Source organism: Protopterus annectens, chromosome 6.part0 (assembly GCF_019279795.1).
Source record: "Protopterus annectens isolate FY-2018-M chromosome 6.part0, PAN1.0, whole genome shotgun sequence".
NCBI lineage: Eukaryota > Metazoa > Chordata > Ceratodontiformes > Protopteridae > Protopterus > Protopterus annectens.
Window position 1 is genome coordinate 267,257,772 of NC_056737.1, and position 22,873 is coordinate 267,280,644.

A 22,873-nucleotide genomic window follows, 5' to 3' on the forward strand; every position below is an offset into this window, starting at 1 on the left:
CTGATCCATTACCCTGCCTAGACACACATTTAACCATGATCCAGCTCTGAAGTAAGTGCTTTGTTTATTCCTCTTGTGTGCATTTGTGTGTCCATATTTCAAAAGTGGTACAGGATTGGAGGAAACTCAGAAGGAACTACAGACAAGATGAGAAAGAACTACGGTTATTTTTAAAAATAACAGCAGCCTTTTAATTGTGCAGTAGTGCAATACAGTAGAGAGTTTTGCAGTTGAAAAGTCTTTTGTTTGTTTATCTGAACCCAGAAAACTGGACTAATCACAGCAAGTGAATTAACCAGGGCATTGTGGACTACCGGACTGAAGGGGTGTGTGTGTGCGTGCGTGTGTGCGCGCGTGCGTGCGTGTGTGTGTGTGTGTGTGTGTGTGTGTGTATGTGTGTGTGTGTGTGTGTGTGTGTATGTGTGTGTGTGTGTGTGTGCATTTCTTTAAATATTTTGAAATTGGATATTTGTGCTTTTTTTCATTGTACTAGTCATTCCTCTTTTTGTCTTGGCAGGCTAAAGGGTAGCCAATTGGGCAGTTGCTCAGCTTAAATTCTACCATTAAGACTGGCAAGTTAATATTTGTACTAATAAACTGGAATATCTTTATCCTTTTTTTTGGGGGGGGGGGGGGTTGGCCAGCTGTGCTGTTGGATGAATGTAACTTGTCCTTTTTACTTTTCATTTTAAATTCCACCCTTAAGGTACATTTGCGTGAATAAATCTGGATATTTATGTTTTGGGGGAAGATGGCATTAGCTTTGTCCTTTTCTTATTATTTTGAAGGGTGGCTAGTGTAAATTTGTCTGAAATTGAATTTTTTTTTGGATGGGCGGTGGCTAGCCGTGCTATGGGAATTTAACCTCTTTATTTTATCACCTTTGTGTGAAATAAATTGGAATACTTATGTTTTTTTTTTTTCTTGGGAGGGGGTGGCTAGCTGTGCTGTTGATGAAATAACTGGTGCAATGTTTAAAGTCTGGCATTAACAGCTAGTATGCATTTGTGTGAAATAAACTGGAATTTCTATGAAACACATTTAAAACTGCCCTTGGTTTTTCAGAATGTTTTTGCATTTGCCTAATATATTTCGTCTGCAAGTTACTCTCATATCGTTTGTTTAGCTTATAGTCTGTCTTTACATGACTAATGTGCACTTGCATGAAATATGCTACAATCTTTACTCTCTCTCTCCCTATCTCTCTCTGAGTGCTGTATCTGTAAAAACCCTGTTCCTGATTTTGCAAAATGTCCCTAGGTTTGCTTCATCTTGAGCTGTTCCTAATAGAATTTGGGGTGAATTGTCTACATAATTTACCAAATTGGGTTAGCTCTTAGGAGTCTGTTGTCGATGCTGTACTCAACTTTCTAAAGGAGACAATAATGCATTTTTGACATTTAGCTATAGTACATGATTCTGGCATGAGTTATTTGTTTGGGATAAGCCTTCTTACAGGATGGCGGAGTCTTTTGGGGATTTGATCACTGCTCCTAGCTTGCTCCTTGCTGGCCATTATTTTGCTTCCTTTCATGATTATTACTTAAAACAATTTTCATGGAGGTGGAGGTGTTAGAAAAAAATCTCAGACAGGAGGGTGTTCTGCTCCAGGTATCAAATATGCTAGGTATGCCACTGTTCCTTCCTAGCCTGGTCTGTCTTTTCTATCTCCCACTTTTTCTGCACTCCTTCTTTCTTTTGATGACTTCCTGGACTTCTGCATTCCACTGTCAGTTTTTCTTATGTACCTTATTTCTATACCAAGTTCAGCCACATATATGCTCTATAGTCCCCACACATGCTGTTTTGAGGTGCTTTCATTCTTCTTCAACTCCACCTATTTCCTCCTCTTCTTAGGGTGCTAGTGCCCTGAGTAATTTCTTGAACTGTTGTACTTTCTTTCCAATCAACTTCCAGGTCTTCTGTCTGCTCTGTGCTGACCTTTGAGCCTTCTCTGAACACTGCTTGCAGCTAACTTTGGCAACAAGTTGTTTATGCTGTGGGCCGACTGTTTCACTGGGGATGACTTTGCAACCATTGATTCTACCCCATTGCCCTTTCCTTTCTAGGAGGAAGTCTACCTGAGTTGCATGCTGGCCACTCTTGTATGTGATCTTGTGACTGTCTCTCTTTCTGAACCATGTGTTGGCTACTATAAAGCCATTTGCAATACAGAAGTCTAGAATGGCCTCTCCCCATTTATTCCTGTTACTCTACCCATGTGGACCCAGGCAGTCCTCATATCCTGTTCTGTCTTTCCTGATATGTGCATTGAGGTCACCCATTTTTAACACCAATTCCTATTGTCCTGCTTTATCTAGTAGGACCTGCAACTGCTGAAATAGAAAATTATATGACCTTATAGTTAAGGGAGGCATGGATCCACATACAGTGGCAGTTTCTTTTCCCTTCATAGTGTGGTTTGGATTCAGTAAACAAGTCTACAGAAGTACACTGCAAAACCTCTGTTTTGGGTGGTATGACCTGTTTTAATTTTCTATGTTTAACTTCTGAGTTATGACAATTTTTATAGGATGATCTCTTCTTTAAAAGTCAGTATTGCAATGACAAGTGCTCATAGTAAATATTTGACTCTCTGATGAAAAATAAAAACCAGGCCAGTTCCATTTTTTTTTCTTGAAAGTACAGTCCTAGAATGCGAAAATGACTAAAATGTACCATCTCACTTCAAATAATTTTAAAACTTTTCTGGGTGAGAATACTTCAAAACAGCACTACCATTATAAGAATCTTATGCCTACTGAGAAATGTGTAATTGTATGATACATCTTGTAGCTGCATGCATGCACACTGCCATGGTTCAGGCAAGCAGGACATTAAATGGTTGGTTAACAGACATTCCTTCTGTTTAACAGCTTGTCAGGTACACTTCAAATAAACAGAAGGTTCAAGAGAGTTAAATTTACTTTTTCTCATTTTGAAACTTTTCACGATGAGGGCTTTATACAGTTAATAAATGACCCACATAGATTTTGCTGTTAAAATTTCACATAAAAATATTACCCGGCTCCATGGAACAGAAGGATTAAGCCAAGATGATTAGTGGCCTGGTCATCCGAAGGTATGGGAAGGGGAGAGAGGGCTGAGCAGGAGTAGATGATACCTGCTCATTCATCTTCATGAAAGGATGGGAGGCCACAGGAGTGGTAACTTCTAGCAATGGCTGGATGTATCACCTCAATGTAATTGCCAGGTTGGCATGTGCTGCTTTTCAATGCAGGGCTCTGTTCTGTGGAATAGAGGAAACAAGAAAGTATATGGGAGTATGCATGTCTCTTCCTTCTCCCACCCCTCCAACCCCTCCAACCCCCTGACCAGGCTGCAGCTGGGAGTCAGCAATCCATATCTGGAGGGTCAGGCAGACAGGGCCACTCCTTCGGATATGGCTCTTTCCATACCACCTGTTTTTTAAAGAGGGATACAGGAGCCATGTGGAAGGTCCTGGATAGGTGGGGTCAGGAAAACATTTGAAATAAAACTTCTAAATTAAATCCAAATCTCTGTAATTAGTGTAAATGTAAGGAGCATGATATCATGTACACCGAACTAAAACCAAAAGTAAATCAAACACACATTCTAGAAACCTAACCCTAAACTACCACATTCATGCCACCAGATGACAATAGCAGAACCTAACCCAATATATTTCCCATTTCTGGAATAGGCTGCTCTTACACATCAAGTAACATACTTTCTTAACAACCTTTAAAACCAGTCTCAAGGGCTGGATCAGTGATTGCAAATTTTCGCCATGGATATGGAGAGAAGGTCTACTTAATCAGGGACCTTGCTGGTCTCCCACCATTACTGAGAATATGGCTGAGCTTTTCAATGGTCTCCTTTGACCTTATGCTTCTTAGGAACCTATGAACCTACACGGAGAGACACAAACATTATTTTATGGCAGTTGAAGAGAAATGGCCAAATTAAGAGATATTAGTACATTAGGGAGCCTTGTTCCATTACTCTGCTTAGGGCTTCAGTTTACCATGATCTGGCTCTGCTCTGTATGTTTAGATATGCAGTGGAACTGCCAGCTCATTTGGATGTGCCATGGGGGGCAGGAATAAAATATGTTTTACTCCATATATACTACCTACTCAGACATGTAAGGAATTTCCTACAGCACTTCACCAGTCTCCTCACAAATTCAGGCCTTTATTTCTACTATGGAATGTCTGGTGGTTGTTTAGGTGGTTAGTATTTAAAATCATATGAGAAAGGTCATTCACTTGAGTTGTTTTTTTTTTTTTCATCTAGGCATGGTTACCTCACGGATGGTCCTGGAGCCATTTTCTTGATCAGACCACTACCTGACCATCTTCAGTGCAAAACTTCCCCTTTGTGAGTCATTCAGTTGTGAGATGGTCAAGAACAAGAATCTGAGTAATATCAACACTGATGATGTCATGCCTGTGCTGTACCATCACCTAGGTGATGTTGATGCTCACAGTTATAACACTGGTGGAACTGTGACTACATATAATAATAATTTCACTGGTAAGCTGGATTAGGCTGCCCCATTCCTCATACAACCTGTCATTACAGGTGCTCATAAGCAGAGAAATAGCCTTGATGTTAGGAACTGTAGGATAAAGGCTGAGGTCCGAACTATGGAATGGCCATGATCTCACAGATTGTAGAAAATAGACTGAAGTCTGGACCATGAAATGGCTCAGTTTCTAATGATTTTTTTCAGTCTGCTCTGAAACAGATCTGAATTACTTGCATATTCGAGAGCAGTCCTTAAACCTGAGCAATTTTGAAAACTACTACTCATTCTCTAACCTTCTCTTTGTAGGTAAGATTAATAAGTGATAGCAGCACAACTTGAATCGCACTTAGCTGTCTTTGAAACCTTAACTCCATTTTAGTCCCATGTTAGGACACATATCAGTGAGACTGCAGTGAATAATCTTTTGTCCAGAGACTGATGTTCATATTCATACACTGGACCTCTCCAGTCTCTCAGCTGCATTTTCCACTGTGGGCCATACAATTGTAACATGTTTATTAACCTACTTTGGAGTGTTACACTGTGGACCAAAGGATCTTCTTACCCCATGTTTCTAAGCCTACTGCGGACTATTAGTTCTTCAGCAAGCCTCCCTGTTTGTCTTGGGATTCCATGAGGTTCTGTTTCTTCACTTTGCAGTATTTTTTTCTAGAAATGCTTCAACCTGGAGATGTTATTTGAAGGAAGAGTTATAAAGTATCAGTTTTATTATACTCAGTTGCACCTCACCTTTTTTCAGCAGTGTACATATTAGTTGATGTTGCTTGAAGGAAGTTAGTAAGCTACCCAAAACTAGATGAGAAGTATTAATGGTCTGGTTAACCCATAAAGCACCAAGACCATGAACATTCACACCAGCCTGAGACTTTACAATGTTCTATACCTTACCCAAATAATTATCTAATTTGTTATCTGTTTATGTTTTTTTTTTTTCCAAAGGTACAAAACATAGACTTTATTTTGGTTAATTGGGTGGCATTTCTAGGCTAGGTTTCAGCTACAGTTAAATTATTTGTCTATAAGATATTTTTAACACAAATACTTTATTGCACCTGAAGATCTCTCTGTGGTACTGCATGCAGTGTTTTTGCATGTTTAGTCTATTGCATTGCTCTTTACCTGGCACTTCATTAGAGTGACTAGGGTTCACATGCCAGAGATGTAGAATGCAGTGGCTTGATTTATTACATCCACTTCATACTTTGTTCATATGAAATATGTTTTTCTTCATCTGCGCTGCCTGCCAGTAAAGTTTAGAACTTTATTTAAAGTGCTGGGTCTCGCATATTGAGCTCTGCTGGGGATAGATCTCATATACATAAAATGAGTTTCATATACCAGATCAACCATGTTGGCTACCCCACTCACCCTATGGATGTCTGTTTAAGATTCCAATGCATTGACTGGTACAGTCAGCTTTAAATTTCTTTGTTTATTGTGGAATTTACTATCCTACTGGCTGAGGTTGGTGTCCTATGCTGTTGAAGAGGTCCCTAAAATAGTTTTTACTTTGCAGATAATTTCCATAATTAAAGCTGCTTCTCAATGAACAACATATTGATAGTCTTATGATTTTTCGGTGTAATTCCCTATGCAGGCAACTGTATATATATATATATATATATATATATATATATATATATATATATATATATATATATATATATATATGCACATATACTTTTTAAATATTAAAATATAACAGTAAATGTATTTGTTACTGGCCTAAGCTTAGGCTTGGTATGTATAGTGGATTGAAATGAAATGAGTGGTTTGAATAACTGACATGCCCTCAGTTACCCAATAGGCAAGTGGTGTCTAACAGACTCAAGACAAGGACTGCAGCATAAAGTTCATTAGTAACTCAGAACTTTACTCATCTGGGCTATATTACCAGACATCCCAGAACAATATCTTGTTGCCTAATGGTGGGGTGTCTACACAGTAAAAGAAAGATACTTGGATGCAAGTGGGCGAAAGAGACAGGGTGCGATAATCATATATTCATTTCTGGCAAGATTATCTTCTTCTTTTGGCTTTTCCCAGTTAGGGGTTACCACAGTGGATCAGCTGTCTGCTCATGATTGGCAGTGGAGTTTCACAGTGTCAAGTTGCCAGCCTAGCACCCAACCTTCCACAGAAGGCACACACACACCCACTCACAGCCAATGTAGAGTGCCCAATTCACATACTGCATGTTTTTGGGATGAAACTAGAGCACCCGGAGGAAACCCACATGACCACAGTGAGGGCATGCAGACTCTGCACAGAAGTCACCCCAGCTGAAAATCGAACCAGAGAACCTCTTGCTGTGAGGCTGCAATACTAACCACTGCACCACCGTGGCTGCTCATTTCTGGCAAGATTATATATCAAGTATTTAATCTCATTCTGGAATCAGCATTCATGACAGCCCATATAAAGATTTGAGAATGGTACAGAATCAGTGTTACATTCTGAGAAGTACAGATTGATAGTCCTTATTATATATGCAACAAAGAGGAAGGGAAGAAACTGTATCATAATGACGTTCAATTTTATGCCAGCTTGCTGTTGACATTGAGGCAAAGTGTCTAGCTTAAGTGGTGTGGGTATAAATTCTGAGCCTAGCTCTGTAATATGATTTTGCATGGGCCGCTAGACCAAATGTCTGTAGACAAACTTCCTTTTTCAGCAACACAAAATTCCCTGCCTAATATTATGTATCACCTAATGAAGGCTTGGTGCTGGGTATCCCACATCTTGATGTGGAAAAGGATTCATCTGCCTGGCATCAGGTAACATAGTGTAAGATGACCATAAGGTCTACACATATTGCTGGCACAGAAGATTGCCTTGTACAGCAGAGGGTAACACCTAATGTAGCTGAATGTAGGGTGTGCCAGAGATAAATGATGACATGTTAAGAAATTTCATCAGGCACTGCGAAAATAACCAGGACCAAATCCATAGCTCCACTGCATTCTGCACTATGACTGCCCCATAACTTTTATTTTATTTTATTTATCCCTTGTTGAACAGGTTAGTGCCACAAGGCAATTAGCCTCTTTTCACAGAACACCTGACATGGTATTTATACTACTAGGGCAAATCTAGCCAAAGCAATGAGGAAATTCCCCTATTCTTTTCAATAGGTACCATGGGATCTTTTATATATACCTGAGCTACCAGCAACTTAAGCAGATAGGGCTTCAGTTTAATGTCTCACCCAAAGCACAGCACACTTAGGAGAGAAGCACATCCCTTGTGCTGCACTGCATCATCAGCAATCAATCTAGCTGGTGTAGGAATTGAACCCACGGTCTTCAGCACCTAAATTGTACCTGTTGTGCCACTGGCACTGCTTGATACATGTCTTAAATGTTTCATTACATTGTTCATTCCTCTACCAATGGATGGTAATCCACCCCCACCCTCCGGCACTTCTCTAGGTAAGTGCTGGATCTTGCTCGCTTTATCTAGGCAGCAGCCCACCTGTGCAGTTGGTTGTAGCTATGGATGACTGCACAGAGATTCTATGGTTGTCATAAGAATAAGTGCCAAAAAGTAAAAGTAAATAAAAAGTCACACTCAGAAAACGTTTTACAAAGAAAATTATTTATTGAAACAAGGAACATGCATTCAAACTAAAAAGTGGGAGGAACAGGGAAAATTTATAAGCCCATTTTTCACAGAACTGGTTGTAGGTTTTTTGAGTCCCACAATCACCATGATGACATGATGGAAATAAAACATTTAATGATATTCAAGAAGGCATAAGGGAGAGACACAAGTGAATTTAAGATGAAATTTTAATCAGATAATTGAACTGATTCAAAACAATGTGCCATCAGCTCTACCAAAGGAAAAAGAACACAGCAATATGTTAGAGTAGAACAACATGACAAACTACACAAACAGTCATTAACAAAGATTGTTTTTTTCTAAAATAAGAAAAAATTAAAATGAAAAAGTGACGACTCCGGATTCAGCAAGCTCTGCATGGACTGCAGGAATACTGCAAGAGCTGCTGCATGCAATACGGCCGACAAGTGATCCAGGAACGAGCTCCCGGGACGTGCACAAGTGCTCCTACACTATTCCTGAACGGACACCACTGCTATATGCTAATTACCTCATTTGCTGGTGAAAACCATGCAAATGAGATGAATTAGTGATCCAGGAAGCAGGCAGGCGTCTGTGCAGGAATAGTGTAACCTGCAGAAATGTATTCGCTTATCAACCAAATACATTTCTGCAAATTACAAAACAGAGGCATGACAGCTCCAAAGAAAGCATGTATTCAATGTAGTAGGCATGTCAATGGCCAGATATGTGGCCATTGGCATAAGAAATTAGTTGTAAAATTATAAAAAATAATTTTTATTTTCTTTTGGCCGATTTCAGCCGTTTAAGCGTAGGGCAGCGGTGCAAATGGGATCGGCCCAAAAATAAGAAAAAAAGTTGGAAATAAGCATTTAAACCCAAACCAGCATTTTGCCATAGTAGTCAATGTCATGCATAAGACAACAATACCAGGGAATAGTGGTTGCTAAGGGGGAAGGCTCAGTGTGAGTATGGTAACTATGAACTGGCATTTTGTTTTTATGCAAATGAGGGGATTGATACTGAATCACAGATTTCCTCTCAGTGTTAACTTGCACCCAACCGTGTAGGTGCAGCAACACCATTGTATAAGTATAAGTGGTAGATGACCTCATAAGGGGGAGTGTCATGCATGCTGTAAGCTTATTGGAGCTCAGTGGCCCGTGTTTGCCCTTAGCTAAGCACAGCTAAGGACAGGGGTGTATCTGAGGTTGCCTAGCAGTGTTTACATTGCCTAAACCGGTTTAAAAAAAAAAAAAAAAACAGGAAATAGCAGCTCTGTTTACATCTGAGCACTGGGTATGCACTCTGCTCCTCGGTGCTTAAATGGGAAGGCAATGGAAGGGAAAACAGCAGTAAGAAGGCAATTAAGGAGAACTAGCATAGCTGGCAGGTGAAATGTATCAGAATCAGCCAATTACACATGGAACAGCCTAGAACACTGATATAAACCATGCAAACACCTTCCAGTCTGTTTTTCCCACAAACTCTACACCACCGGTGTACACAGATGGGGAAATTGTACCTGAAAAAACTAACAAAATGTAAGGGGCTGCTGTCACTCTCATACATCAATATGTGCAAGAGGCTAAGGGTGGTGATGATGTGAATGCTGACAACCAACCCACGGTGAGGAGAAGAGTGTACAGACCCAGGGTAACGTACCAGGGGCTATGTGAGCTGGAGATAGTGGAGCACTATAGGGAGGACAGGGACATTCTACAGCAAACTGTTGAGCTGTGCCAGCCACACCTCACACACAGAACCAACAGAAGGGGAACCCATCCCAGAGGATACCAAGGTTTGTGTAGGCTTAAGAATACTAGCCACAGGTACCTCCCAAAGGGCAACTGGGAATATCATGGGGATCTCACAGGCATCAGTATCCAGGGTACTCCACCAGTTCCTGAATGCCATGTCAGCACATGCCGGTGAGCACATATATTTCCTCAACACCCATGAGGCATTGACAAGCAATATGCATCTCTTCCACAAAATAGCAGAATACCCTGAGGTAGTGGGTGCTATAGACTGCACACACATACACATCAAACCATCATCCAGTGATAGTGGTAGGGTCTACATAAACTGCAAGGGCTTCTGCTCCATCAACTGCCAGGTTGTGTGTGATGCCCAGGGCATTATCTTGAATGTGTGTGCTGGCAGCCCTGGAAGCTATCACGACTCCCACATCTGGCATACGACACTGCTGTACCAGTCATTTGCCAGTGGGAACATCCCATATAGCCGCCTAGTGGGGGATGCTGGCTGCGCACTGGAGCCATGGCTGATGACACCCATCAGAAATGCACATACACCTGAACAAGAAATCCATAATGAGGCACACGCACAAACAAGAATCACAACAGAGCATGTGTTTGGGATGCTCAAATTAAGGTTCCGCTGCCTGGACACATCCGGTGGAGCCTTGCAGCACTCTCCAGCTACATGTGCACAAATGTTCATAGTATGTGACATGCTACACAATATGATCCTGTGGAAATAGCTGCAGCAGGAACAGCATGGGGCAAGGCCACACAGTTCCCCACCATTGCCAGGGCCATCACAGGCACAGAGGGACTCAGAGGAGGAACAACCTGAGCCTGCCCATGTAGGTAGAAGGAGGCGTGCCCAGTATGCCCAGGCACTGGCAAAGAGGCAACACATAGCATATACACTGACATGGTAGGGACCCAGGGAATGACATCTCTCTCTCTCTGACTCACAAATACAGTAAAAGGGATGCCAAACATGACATGACCTGGGCTTTACCATGTATAGGGAGTGTATTATGTGCATCTGACATAATCAGCCCTGCAGCACTGTCCTGAATACTGGCACAGCCACAAGGTAAGTCACTTTTCCTATCAATTGCTGAGCAGAGTAGTGTGTTCTGATAGTTGTATCTATGGTATTGATGTGAGCATGCAAGGGAATCGAGTGGCTGAATGGGATTGCAGCAGATAGTGGACACCTATATGGGCAGCATGAAATCCATAACAAATACTGGTGTCAACATACTAGGCAGTACTAGACAAGGTGACAAATCCCACTTCAGTACATGTGGTGGCCCAAATGTGTGTCCATAGGACACACACATGCATGTCAGTGAGGCATACATACCCATCACCAGCCTGAGCCAGGAGGACAGGTGTAGATGACCATAAAGAAACTCTGGGTAGGTCCTCCAATTGATGACAATGGTTAACAGTCCCCCTCCAGACCTACACAGACAGACTACAACAGGTCTGTCAGGTGTATGTTAGTTCTGAAGGATAAGAAGTCTGAAACTGAAATATAGGCCAATAAAACCTAAGATCTGTAGTCTACTGATATGCCTCCAGTCTGCATGATAGGTCAGAATACAAAATGAAATGGAAGCCAACAGAGTACCTGAAATACCAGTACAGTCATAGCAAATGTTTAAACTCATCAGGTGTGCCCCTCCCCCACAATCCTATGTAGAAATGCAGTAACATGTAAGTGTGAGGTATAATAACAGTGCAGCACAGATTTCCCGAGCTGGTCCAATCTGCACAATAGATTGTTACCTGTGTACAATATGCAGGGATCCATGTGTTAGGTTGTTGTGTGTTCAGTATTTTCTGGAAGTGGTCAGCATGTAGGCATAGAGGGTTGTGTCTCGGTAGCCTATGGGCAGTACTGTGTATGACAGGGCCATGTTCTGACAACTGCAGTGCCAACCACAATGCTTCTCAGCAATACCCATGTCAGCAGTCGTCCATATTCACTGTCCAGATGTTATCTGTCACCGTCTGAAAGATGAACATGCCATGAATGTGGAACCAGGCATACACACAGTACACAGGTGGAAGTACCCTAGATAGAGTACATAAAATGTTACTGTCAACTGCACACAGCTATGGAATTGTACATACAGGTTAGCAGCACATTAGTTGTCTGTGCAGTATGGAATACTGATGTAGTCTGGCCAATCGCTGGCAGACCACATAAGACATAGTTAAGAAGTAATGAGAGACTGCCTATGCCCCCGCATAAGGCAGCATAAGGGGAATGTCCCATGTATATCTGTGAGTCAGCTGCAAGTAGCTTCCATATCACACATGAACTCAGGTCACACCACCATCAGCCACAAGTTTATCACAGGTCATATCCTTGCTGTTGGGAATGAGTACAGTATGACCCCCACTTCTGTATGGGAATACCCACAGAATGCAGTGCTGAAGAGGTGTCCCATACAGGTGTGTCTGTAGCTATAAGCAGCACCCTGCCAGCATCCAGACCAATGGATTAATATGGACTGGAACTATTGCCATTAACAACTTGCACACCTACCCTCTCACCCCAGGAGAATCCACTGACTCACAACCTGGGAATGTAGGAGTGACAGAATGCACTCGCCTGCTGCAGATGGCCTGCATCACTACCAAATGGCCTACAGACCTCTGTTAAAGGCCTGTGCCTCACCCGTAGTGCCAATGTATGGTATCTCTTGGGGTCCCAACTAACAACATAATACAGTCAACAGAACACAAATGCAAGGCCGTGTTGATAAATCCCAGCAGCATGCCCACCATGTCCTACTGCATGAACTTTGGCCCAGCCCCTAAATACTACTGGGATGAAGGGTCAACTATAGGGATACTTCTCAGATATTGCTCGCATAATGTTAGGAAGAGGATAGAATAGCAGAGTGGGGGGGGTGTAGAAGCATGGACATCATGGAGTGTGTGAAGTCTGAAACTCTGATGTGTGCCCATACTACCCCTGCCTGCAAACCCAGTAATGGGTTGCCACAAACCTGCTTGTAAACCAGAATGTGAAGGAGAACTAACCAGATATATGAGCCCTGCCTCTGGGTAACCTGGGTGAATCTGTACAGCTGAGAGGTATGGCCACAGCAGGATATTGCCATTCTGTTATGTCGATATATGTATAAGAAGGGGATCCTCAGCCACCATAGTACCAAGGTGCTGGACCATTTACACTGACCCATCAGCAAGTGTCTGCAGCTACCCATCCAGAATGGCATGAGTGTGCAAGAATATGTAGGCTGCAGACCCCAATACTGTACACAGCTTCAGTCATCTTGTATGTCCCAGGAAATAACTGCGAGCAAATAAGTATATCTGTCAGTAGCTGATGACATAATACATCACAGTGTAAAACAGTACATATGTCCGAATATCTCTGCTAACACCAACCATGTAATACAAGCAGCACAGACAGCAAGAGTTACAGTATTTCACTATCTGTCGCCCATTGTGACTCCATATTGTCAACCTATCTACAGATACCCTGCAGGAACAGGTTGCTAGCTGTAGGTGTGGAACACCAAACCTGGACTGGAGTACAACCCTACCTGGAATGGATTCACACACTCAATACAGAAGGTCATACTGGGCATGCTCCCACACTTAGAAAAATGAATCCCATGTCTGACAACACAGTGGACTATACATATCTGCCAGTTGCAGATGTCTGTGCACACACACCACATTGTACACCATTCATGCTTTGCACACACATTGGATAGGAATACTCACACATATCCAAGGCCAACACACTATTATATGTCAAACATTTATACACAGAGATGTGGGGAATCGAGAGACAGACAGTGACAGAGCGATCTCCATTATGAGGCCTGTCCCACCCATTGGCAGATATCACATGATGTGATGATGTCAATCACCGCAGACATTCTTTTTGGTAGCCTTCAGCCCTATAGTGTCTGTGGTGCTTTTGATAACTGTGTAACACAATAGTACAAATCAGTATTCATCTAGCATTTGTATAACCAGTCCTGTCAAATGTAAAGTTGTGTGTGACTGAGTGTGTGTGTGTGTGTGTGTGTGTGTGTGTGTGTGTGTGTGTGTGTGTGTGTGTGTGTGTGTGTGCGTGTGTGTGTGTGTGTTTCCAGAGGTATGATTTATGGCCCATTCACACACACTCCGCACTTCCCATTGTTGTCCATGTTAGCGCTCTAGCACTCCTGCTGATGTCAGTCACCTTGAAGTAACCCACCGGCCAAGTCTCAGCCCTATAAGCTGCGTGGCACTTGCGATACATATGTAATACTGTAGTGTAGAGAACTAGTTAATTAGGAGTTCGAGTCCCAAACATGGCAACTGTGAAACTCTGTGTGTGTGTATGTGTGTGGCGATGAATGATTTTGAGGCCATTCCAATTTACTACACCTCCCATTGCCCTACTTTAACATGCCTGCTGATGTCACTCACCTTGAAATAACCCTTTGGCCAATTGCCAGCCCTATAATCTCCATGATGCATGCAATAAGTGTGTAATGCTATAGTGTAGAATACTATTTAGTTAGGAGTTCTAATCCCAGACATGGCAACTGTGAAACTGTGTGTTTGTGTGAGAGAGTATGTGTGTCTTTAATGATACCTGATTTTATGGACATTCACACTTCCTACTCTCCCTTTACCCCTCCTTTAGCACTGCTGCTGATGTTACTCACCTTCAAAGATAACTTGGCACAGCTGTCCAACATGTAAGCTCCAAGGCGTGTGCCATTAATGTGGAACAATGTAGCAGCAGTAACTACATAGGTATAGGTTTGAATCTCATCCATAGCAAGTGTTTGTGTGCGTACATATGTATGTCTGTACCTTAAAGATTTTGGAACCATTTACACCCAGTACACATCTCAGTGCCTGACTTTAGCAGTCCTGCAGATATCATCTACCTTAGAAGTATCTGTTGACAACCCTAAACCATGTAAGGTCAGTTGTGCATGTGGTAAATGTGTAACATACCGGTCCAAAAGGATTGTTAGATAGAGGTTTGAACCTCACCCCTGGCAAATGTGTGTGTAGGGTAAAATTATTTTCGGTATCTTTCACCCACTACATCACCCAGTGCCAGTATTTCCAAGGGCTGGTGATGTTCCTCACCTTAGAAGTACCTTTGGACAAAATCCATCCTGTAAGCTCTGTGGCATGTGCAATAAATGTGGTATACTGTAGTAGTAATACATAACTAGGTAGGGGTTTGAATCGTAGTACTGGCAAGTGTGCGTCTGTCATCAGTATCCTGTGTGGGGGTTGCTGTGATTGTGTAATAACAGGATCTATTGCGGGGTGGGTTTTGATAAATTATTATGTTGAGGACCTAGTATATGTCACGATGTCCACATTACAAGGCCAACAGATGTCAAACACTGGAGAGGTTGGTGTAGAAAATCCACAGCCCTACATGTGACAGTATGGATTGGTGAAAAATATAGGCAACCCTTCTATTACTCAGAGAACACTCTCCATCCACGTATCATACACAAACACACTTGGCTAGGCAACAACCACTATATTGGTAGTTCCCCTGCATACAGCCTCCCAGATAATAACTACAGTATGATAGCAGTGGACTACATGCCTGTTGACCACAACAGTGCCACTGACATCAGAAAGTACTTTGATGTGTTACATCTCCTGACTGAGTGTGTGTTATCCAGCAAGTAAAAGGACATGGAATCCTGTCCCATCCCCTCATTAGCCAAATAAATGTGTACAGTGACCCTTTAGCCATGTTCCCCACTGGATGCCTGCAACAACTGTAGAGTCTGCAAACGTGAAGCAATGAACCTTTGGATCTCAGTACTGGCAAGTGTGTGTGTGTGTGTGTGTGTGTGTGTGTGTGTGTGTGTGTGTGTGTGTGTGTGTGTGTGTGTGTGTGTGTGTGTGTGTGTGTGAGTATATATGAATGATTTTGAGGCCATTCACACTTACTACATCTCCCATTGCCCTACTTTAGCACGCCTGCTGATGTCAGTCACCTTGAAATAACCCTTTGGCCACATTTCATCCCTATAAACTTTGTGGTGCTCGCGATAACTATGTAACACTGTAGTGTAACAAACTAGTTAAGTGGGAGTTCTAATCCTGGTCCTGGCAACTGTAATACTGTCTGTGTGAGAGAGAGAGAGTGTGTGTGTGTGTGTGTGTGTGTCTTTGCTGACATCTGATTTTGTGGACATTCAGACTTACTACACTTCCCTTACCCCTCCATTAGCACTGCTGCTGATGTCACTCACCTTCAAAGATACCTTTTGACAGCTCTCCAACATGAAAGCTCCATGGCACATGCGATAACTGTGTAACACTGTAATAGCAATACATAGCCAGGCAGGTGTTTCAAACTCAGTACTGGTAAGTGTGTGTGTGTCACCAGTATCCTGTGTGGGTGTTGGGGTGATTGTGTAATGACAGGATCCATTGCATTGTGGGTTTTGCAAAATTATTATATTGAAGACCTATATGTCCCAATGTCCACATTGCAAGGCCAACAGTTTTCAAACACTGTAGAGGTTGTTGTAGACAATCCACAGCCATAAATGTCTACTGCATTGTGCAATTACTATGTGACAGCATGGGGTAGTAAACAAGATAGGCAACCGTTATAATACCCAGATACCACTCTCCACCCACGAATCATACACAAACATGCTTCTCTCTCTCTCTCTCTCTCTCTCTCTCTCTCTAGCTCGTAGATGTGGAAAAATACATCTGTTTTGCATAGGCAGCAGCTTAACTTTTGTAGGTAATGCTCATGGCCAGATGATGGCCTGTGCACGAATTGGAGTCCCCACTTGCTAATTGCATGTGGAATAGCTGTGGTATCATTCCTATAGCCAATTGCATGAAAAAAACACTCCTAAAACTAAGCACTTCATGTGGTTGTTTGCCCTCTTCCTTCACTGTGAGCAGGACTTCATGTGGGTGTCTGACAAACAGCATCACAGAGGGTAGTTGGAGATACCTCTTACAGCAAACACTGTGCAGACAGACCAAGAAACATGAGAGGGATGTTCCAGATGGGGACAGAATGTAACTATTGCTGTTCTACATTTGAAGTAATGTTCGTTTAACAGGGCTTGTGTGGCTATGGGTGTTCTGCATGATTTAAAGTCTGGCATGACAGTGTTATGTAGTTGAAGAAACTCTCACCTGTAGGGCTATCTGCAGACTGGCCAGAGTTTGGAGTCTTAGATGTGGTGTGTTACTCACACATTTTCTGTCTTTAGAAATGCAGTAGCATACTCTGATGACTGCAGTCAGTAAATGGTGACATCCATGTGTGCTACTGACTTCATATCCCTCAGAAGAAATATGTCACAACAAACCCTGTTACACCAGCAATTATCTCAGTTTATCACAGCAATATGTCAATATTGGTCCTGTGTTTGTGCCTTTGTCCCCCAAGTCTGTCACCCTTTGTCCATATGTCATGCAGTAAGAGGTGCATATGTACAGTATATCATTATTTACTGATATCATTCCTGATAACTAATTAGTGATATATCAAACTGCCAGACATGTTATGCATATTAGGCCTTATATTTGAGGACAAAACCTAGACATTATGTTGTAGTCTGTACAGTAGTGAGATCTGTGTACTTATGGTGATTGCTGACAGTGTCAGTATTGTGTAACAGTGTATTGTGAATATGTTACTTGGCCTGTGTACAGACTATGCTAGATGTCAGTGTTCTTGGTCCTGTTCTATCTGATGTTGCATGCTGCTCCAGTTTCTGGTACCCTATCAGCGTATATGTTTGTAGGGCCAGACTGAGACATGTCCCATACCACAGTCAGGCATCAGACTACATTGTGAATTGGGCTAGTATATGTGGGGTTAGTGTGTGAGTGGCAAATATGAGGATGGTTTTGTTCACACAGCCCATATACTGTACTATTAATTAGGTTTACCATAATGTGATTGTGACTGTGTTGAGATTGGTTGTAGGTATGTGCTTTCACACTGGTGTCTGTTACTCTGTGCTGTTACATGCCTCTAGTGCCTGCTATATTTGCAATTACATGTGTATTCCACCATAGGAAACTTGGATTAGTGTTGTGGCAGTCTGCCTGTAGTTTAGGCAGTGCTTGGTGACATGCCTAGCAGTTCAGTGTATTTACCTAGTGTGAAGTTATGTCCATATATTTGTCAGATGTACTGTTGCCTGGCCACCATATATGTTGTGTATTTCTGAAAAAGCAGTGGGATGCTGTGAAGATGTATGTCACTAACTAGTGGGAAGTATGTGGGCTTAGGACCTCTGCTCCCCCAGTTAATATGTGTTAGGACAGACAGGAGAGTGTGAATGCATCAACTGTGTGAGCTTATCTACTCCAGTATTTGTGTTATATCCCCATTTTCATGGCTGTAAACATCCCCTTTGTCAGGCTTAGTCCATACATCTTGCACTAAGGTGTTCTGTGTATACCTCTGGACTGACCAGATTGTTTCAGACTGTCCATGTTTATTGGTCATATTTCTGCTGTATTCCACAGGATCATTACTGTGGTTTGTGTGGTACTTCACTATCATGATTTTATGATGTCTGTCAGTAACTGATGGTGTACATGTCAGTTTTAGAAGAGCCTTCTTACACAACAAGTCTACATTTATAACTGCAATGCTTACATTACGTTCCTTTGCACTAAGAGGTTGTGAGTTATGGTGCTGAGGTATGACTCCACTACATATTATGAGCATATGATTTTATATATATATATATATATATATATATATATATATATATATATATATATATATATATATATATGTGTGTGTGTGTGTGTGTGTATATACATGTATACATATATCTACATATGCATATACATCCATATCCTTGTTATGTGTAAACATGAGTGTTGTATATACCTTCTCAGGTGTATCCCACCATATTTATCTAATATATGCATATTTAGATATAAAAACATGACTAATTCAATACTATTTTCACTAATAAGTAGTAAACAATTGTAGTAGTCAAAGCAGTTGTTCACTACTATTCAGTACATGTACTGAATGATATATTTGAACAAGCAACTGACATTGTAAAGCTCCAATGGCTTAGCAGTTAAGTGTTTTGACTATAGTCTACAGGCTCCTAGGTTCAAGGCCTGAAAGGGTTATTTATTTTGTTGCTAGGCAGAACAAGGACTTTTGGATACTGAGTGGTTAGGGCAGTTTTGAGCAGCTTTAAGTGGGTTTGTGCAGGTTTGCGTGATGGTAAACGGTGATAATGTATGGGTAAACTAAAAGGTGCTTACCAGTACACAAATCTGCTTAGCATTTATATTTAAGCAATACTTACACCTGTTAAGCATAGCTCAGCCCTGGTAACCAGTGATCACATTCCAGTCTGATACAATAGCAGGGTAATGACATCTATAATAAGTGTATTTAATTCCATGTACATAACATGCTTCTATGTGCTGTCATTAAAGTAGAAAGGGGTGTGAGTATAATGTATGGGACACCTGAGTATACATGGCTAGTACCACAGTCTTTTCTCTTTGTATGTGTTTCATACATGGGTAGTATCCCAGATTATATGCAGTCACACTTGCATGTATTGTATCATTATGTTACTACTTTTAGCAGTGCTTGTCCAAGTAAGGGTAGATTGCAGATTGTAGTACTGGAACCATACACCCCTGCATGCTATAATGTTCTTGGTGTGTGAGCTGTATGTTATTAAGTATCTCCTATTGGATATTGATCTATGTTAATATTAACTGTAGACTACTATGTGTTTAGGACATGTCATTGCGGTCTGCTGTCATGTAGTAATGGCATACCTATCAGTGTCAGACATCTATCTGTCAAAACATTCATCCTAATGCATAACTTGTTGGCTAACTACTTTCTGTCTGTACAGATGTGCAGATGTCAGGTATCCATCTTGGCTGCTTACAGGCAATCTCTGATTGCCTGACGCTGACATGTCTGCCCAGCTGTATTATGAATGACACAGCTAGGAAAGCCCACCTTGTACGCACCACATGCCATGGATACCTCAATCAGACTACCACAGTCAATAGAACGTACTTGGGTAGAGGTCTCTAGCCCAGATACTGGCCATGTTATGTAATATATTTTGCATACATGTCAATTGGAGCACCTCACTGGCCCTCTGCAAGAGAAAATCAGATGATTGGATGTTGAATATAACTGTCACCTTGGGGAACACACAAGTGGCATTGATTGATAAATGGCCTGCTGACAAATGTCAGGTGGCATGATACCAGTGTACCCACATGCCCTACTCTTCTCATCTCTCCATGGACATTAGCCTGGTACACACCTAGGAACACCTGCACCTATGGACCGCAGTACTGACAGATGCATCAGTGTGCATTACTGAGAATAACAGTGTCTGTGTGTTTGTAAACTTGTAGTTGAAAATACTCTGAGAGCCTTCTCACTCACTACACCCCCATTGCTATACTTAAAAACAGCTGGTGCTGTAATTGACATTAAATGTATCTTATTACACTCTTCACCCTATGGGCTACCTGGAGCTTGCATTACCAGCAAAACACTGTTCTACAAATGGGCAGATAGGTGTGGGTTACCCTCTGAGTCCTAGCAAGTGTGTGTATGTGTGTGCAATTGTGTGTGTGTGCATATTTGTAGGAGACAGCATTCTGAGGTCACTTTCTCCAAATACAATAAACCTTGCCATACATTATAAGGGATGGTGATGTTGCTGATATTAGGAGAGCCATGACAAACCCTCACCCTACTATTCCTGTGGCAGGTGCAATAAATACATATACCTGTAGTAGCACTGATTACATAGACAAGGGTTTGTATACCAGTCCTGGTCAATGTAGGATTGTGGGTATGTCCGAGCATTATCATGGGTTTCAGTGAGTACAGTATCCAATGTGGGGTGTGGGTACTGGGTTTACTGTCTTTACACCATGGTACCCCCAGTACATGTCCCAAGGTCCACTGTATGAGGACCGCTGTCACCATCAATCATACAGATAACTGATTACACTATCCAGCCCAATGATGCATGTGCTGTGTGCAAAAACTCTGTAACAGAATGGACTCACTGACAAGGTAGTTAGCACTGCTAAACCCAGGTCTGTCAAATGTGTCTATGACTATATGCATTTGTCAAGGTGTATATTGTCAAGGTGTATATGAATGTATGTCATACTATGTATTTTTCATTTACACCCAGTACATCCCCCATTACCATACTGTACAGGGCTGGTGATGCTCTTCACTTAACAGGAAACTCTGGGCACGCCTCACCCTAAAAGCTCTGTGGTGTGTGCAATTAAGGTCAAACACATTAGTAGCAATAAGTACTTAGGTAGGGGTTTTACTCTCAGTGTTGCCAAGTAAGTATGTGTGTATGTGAAAGGATCTACTTCAGCTTGCAGAAAATATATGTCCCAGGAGATCATTTGTCCGAGAACTAACTGGCAAAAGGTAACATTTCAAAGCAATCATCTTGTGCAAATACATTCCATCAAAACTAGTAGTGGATGTGTAAATGCCCTCTTCCCACCTGTACAGCGATACTGGAGTTGGTATATATACATGGGTATGGTTGTGGTGGGCACAGCCACCCACATTGGGATTATTGTTGTGCGTATCCCCCTGCTTAGTGTGCTGTTATACTGTAAAGTTTATGTTAACAGGTTAAGTAGTTCTTAATCACACTATGTGTATTTCTACACCACACCACACTCTCCAAAGTGGGGGGCTGTGCCAATCACACTAGCACACCTATGTTTACCAACTCCTGGATTGCACTACATTGGGGAAGAGGACACATACCCTGCCAGTACCATTGTCAATGACATTAAAATGGAGGACTGATTATTTACTGATGTGATGTTTTGGCAATTTGGTCTTGGTGGAATTAAATAGGCCAAAATGAGTTCACTGCAAAATGAAGTACATTCATGTGAACAGTATTCTCTCTGTATTGCATCAACACCAGAGCCTCTGTGTGTGTGTTATTCACAGACATTTGGTGTGTGCCACCCAGTGCACTTATTACTGTCCACTGTAGAAGAGCTGCTTATATCAGCCACCATGCACTCACCTGTATACACTCCTCAGACCTATCAGCCATGTAGCACATGCAGTAACTGTTATACAGACCTGTTACTTGTGTTCAGCTGTACCCGGGATATGACACAGTCAATGTGTCACCACAGTGCCACACCCCTTGTAGGAAAGGACAGCAGACCAACATCCTGCTGACACATAGACACCTAGAACACAAACAGAATATATTATGGAGAACACAATCAGTCAGTGTTAATAACAGCTATAATGCATCATGGCTGGACAGCTACACACCTTGATGTGTAAGCATTAATCATTCCAGCTGAAAACACGTTAAACAGCATTACATTGCTAAACTTTAATACATTCAGCCTATGCATCAGAACCATATTAGCATGTCCCTGAATCAATGGTATTGATGACAGGGATGTGGTACGGGTATCATTATATGAACAGGGTGTGTTGTGAGTTTGCCAGAGGTCTAGGCTGAGCCATTTAGTTGACATCATGTGTGTGGGTTAGGGGGTTCTTTATTAAATGGGCTCTGCAGATGTTGTGTGTGTAGGTATGGAAGTGCCCTAGCTGTGTTGGTGATGTGTGTGTGTGTGTATGCACACATTTCTGCCATATAACTGCCCTATACAGGAGTTTATTGGACAGCTGCAGACTGTCCATGACAGGGTGTACAGTTCACCGTCTCAGGCCACAGACATGGGAACTGTGCTGCCATGGGTTCCACGGGCACTACCAGGCAGAAGCCCAGATATGGTACTCTCCCCAGATGATGACACTTGTCCGCTGGAACAGCCAGGACCATGTGCATGTGGCCTGCTGCACTGTGGTGTGGACAGCACCTCCCCCTGCAGTGCTAGTGCTGGTACTGTCATGACAGGAGAAACTGTGACTTGTTGCATGTCC

The 22,873-nt window shown here is 42.0% G+C and overlaps 1 protein-coding gene across 1 annotated transcript in view; it reads right to left on the reverse strand.

Annotated features, from left to right (window-relative positions):
- Positions 1–22,873, reverse strand: part of LOC122804254 (cytosolic phospholipase A2 zeta-like) — a 1,019,603-nt gene that overhangs the window by 277,854 nt on the left and 718,876 nt on the right. The gene's annotated exons all lie outside the window — the stretch shown is intronic.